Here is a 3,692-nt window from a genome sequence, read left to right on the forward strand (position 1 = left end):
CCATCTCTACAACAACAACAGGACAACGAGACAGCCGGACCTTGTGATCCCAGTTCCATGGGGGGCAAGAAAACACTACAGGAGGAAGAAGTAATAAAAAAAAAAAAATTAAAAAAAACCTTCAAAGTGATAAAGTTGAAATTAAAAAAAATTAAAAAAAAAAAAAAAAGAATATCCCTTCTATGCTTATTTTCTTAAGTGTTCTGATCATGAAAGGATGCTGGATATTATCAAAAGCTTTTTCTGCACCAATTGAGAAAATCATATGGTCTTTGTTTTTTATTTTAATTATGTGACATATTATATTTATAGATTTGCATAAGTTGAACCAACCCTGGAATCCTGGAATAAAACCAACTTGATCATGGTGTGTAACCTTTTTGATGTGTTGTTGAATTCTGTTTGCCAAGATCTTACTGAATATTTTTACATCAATATTCATTCATGATATTAGTGTATAATTTTCTTTCTGTGTTGGATCCTTTTCTGGTTTGGGGATGAGGGTGATATTTGCTTCATAGAATCAGTTGGGAAGTATTCTTTCTTTTTCTATGCTTTGGAAAAGGTTGATAATACAGGTACTAGTTCCCCTTTAAAGGTTTGATAGAATTCAGATGTGGAGGCATCTGGGCTCAGATTATTCTTTTTGGGGATATTTCATATTGTTGATGCTATTTCAGTGATTGATATAGGTCTATTCAAGATTTCTAATTCTTTCTCGTTGAGTCTAGGAAGGTGACATGCTTCCAGGTATTGGTCCATTTCCTTCAGGTTTTTATATTTCTGGGAATAGAATATTTTGTAGTAATCATTTCTGAATTTTTGAGGTGTCTGTTATTTCTCCTTTATTGTCTTTAATAGACAATATTAGAGATGAAACTTTTCTGTTTCTGGTTAGGTTGGCCAAAGGTTTTATCAGTTTTATTAATCTTTTCAAAAAACCAACTTTTTGTTTCATTGATCTTCTGAATGATTCTTTTGTTTTCAAATTCATTTAATTCTGCCCTAATTTTGGTTTTCTTCTGCTGGGTTTGGGGTTGGAATATTCTTCCTTTTCCAGTTGCTTGAGATGATCCATTAAGTTGTTGTGTTCCTCTCTCTTTTCTTCATGAAAGCTTCCAATGCTATAAATTTCCCTTTTAGGACTGCCTTTGCAGTATCCTACAGGTTTTGATAATTTGTTATCATTTAGTTTTATTATCATTTAGTTCCAAAAATTTGGTGATTTCCTTCTTAATCTCATCTTTGACCCAGGTATCATTCAGCCTAAGATTATTTAGTTTCCATGACTTTGTTTGAGTATGAAGGTTCCTGTTGCTGTTGAGTTCAACTTTTATTTCATGGTCATCCAAGAAGATACAAGGAATAATTTCTATTCTTTTAAATTTTCTGAGGTTAGACTTGTGTCCTAGGATATCATCTATTTGGAGGATGATCCGTGGACTGATGAGAAGAATGTATATTCAGTTTTATTAGGATGAAATGTTCTGTAATGGTCTGTAAAGTCCATTTGTTCTAGGGTCAGGTTTAAGTCTAATATTTCTTTGTTTAGTTTCTTCTTGGAGGATCTATCCAAAACTGTCAAAGGGTTGTTAAAATCTCCAACTATTATAGTGCAGGAAGATATTAAGTGTTTGCTTTATAAATTGAGGAGCATTCTGTTAGGGTACATAAATGTTAATTATCAAAATCTCTTCATGTTGGGCGTTTCCCTTGACAAATATGTAGTGACCATCCTTACCCTTCTTTATCTTTGTTGGTTTAAAGCCAATTGCATCTGCAAATAAAATTACAGCTGCTGCTTTTTTCTGGTTTCCATTTGCCTGTATTATACAACTTCATCCCTTCACCTTAAGTCTATTTTTATCCTTTAAAAGTAAGATGAGATTATTGTATACAGTCAATATCTGGTCTGAACTTATGTACCCAGTCAGCCAACCTGTGCCTCTTTATAAAACAATTTAAACCATTCACATTAATTGAGAAAATCGATTCACCTGGTAGAATTTTGGGTGTCATGTTTTTCAAATGTCCAGTGGACAATTTTAATCCTTTCACACTGTGAAAGTTGGGTTTTGTTCAAAAATTTCTGAGTGAGTTTACTTTGGTAGTAGAGCATTATGCTGTTCATTGTGGAGGATGGGTCTGAGGAGAGCTGGTTTAGTTATGGCAAATTTCCTTAACATGTGTATGTCATTAAAGTATTTGATTTCTCCATCACAAATGAAACTCAGGTTAGCTGGATACAGGATTCTAGGCTGAAAGTTGTTTTGTTTTAGGAGATTGAAGGTCAATGACCCTCCTCTTCTAGCTTGAAAGGTTTTGGCTGAGAGATCTACAGTCATTCTGATATTTCTCCTTTTGTAGGCGATGCTTTTCTTACATCTGGCTGCTTACAGAATTTTCTTCTTCATCTTAACTTTGGCAAAGTTACTCACAATGTATCTATGAGATGTCTTATTGGTTTATAGTCTTCCTGGGGTTCTGAAACTGTCTACTATCTGAATTTCTGTATCTCTTGCCATGCTTGGGAAATTCTCCTACATAATGTCTTAGAGTAGAGCATCTATACCTTTAGGAATATTCTCTTCTCCTTCAGGAATTCCTCTAAGATGAATGTTTGCTCTTTTGGAGTGATCCTACAACTCTCTTAGGGAATGATCAGTTTTTCCTCCCCATTTGTCTGCGTCCTTGAGCATTTGGGAACATTCAAAAGCTTTGTCTTCAAGTTCAAAGATCCTTTCTTCAGCCTGGTCAACTCTATCACTGAGGGATTCTACTGTATTTTAAAGCTCATCGAATAACTTTTTCATTGTCTTGAGCTCTGCTATCTCTTTTCTCATTATGTGCATATCTTTGGTGACTTTGTCTTTGAATTCATTAATTTCTTGAGGCAACTTTAGAACTACTCTTTGGATTTCAATTTCTAACTTTTCTTTGATTCTATTCATCTTATTTGCCATCCATATTCTGAATTCACTTTCTGGCATTTCAGCCATTTGTCTATACATGGCATCTTCAGTTGTATCTCCTTTGTCATTTCTTGGTGGTGGTGGGGATTGATCTACTCTGGTTATTTATGCTGCCAGAGTTCTTCTGTTGGTTCTGCACCATGTTTATTTTCTACCATTTGGTTATTAGAACTGGTAGGATCAGATTGAATTCAGTTTCCCAGGTAGTAGAGATAATCAGCCCCTGACCAAAGTGCTAGGCTTTGTAATTGAGGCTTATCCCCTACAACCTTACAAAGGCCCCTTTCAGAGTTTTGGCCGGAGACTCTGAAGACTTACTTGGTGAGATAGCACAAGCTATCTTGGTTTTGATATCAGCCAACCTCTACCCTATCCTAAGAAGCCACAGTATTAGGTTCAAATCTCAGCTGTGGAGAGATACAGACAGTTGTGGTGCCCCCACCCCCACCCTTAGTTCTTTTCTGCTATAGAACTTTAAAGGTCAACCTCAGAGTGTCCCTGGGTAAACAGCCCCAGACATGAGTTTCAATCAAATTGTCTCAGACAGTACAAACTCTGATCAACAGAGAGGGATCCAACGGTCTCCAACAGCACAATTGGAGCTAGGGGACCATGCCCTGCCCACCAGCCTCAGTTCACATCCAGCAAGCCTCTGCTGGCTGGCCCAGATGGAGTCAGAGGACTATACCCAGCCTGCAGGTCTTAGTCCACACCAGGTTT

The sequence above is a fragment of the Otolemur garnettii genome, unplaced genomic scaffold (genome assembly GCF_000181295.1).
Source record: "Otolemur garnettii isolate 467f Iridium unplaced genomic scaffold, OtoGar3 scaffold00120, whole genome shotgun sequence".
Lineage (NCBI taxonomy): Eukaryota > Metazoa > Chordata > Mammalia > Primates > Galagidae > Otolemur > Otolemur garnettii.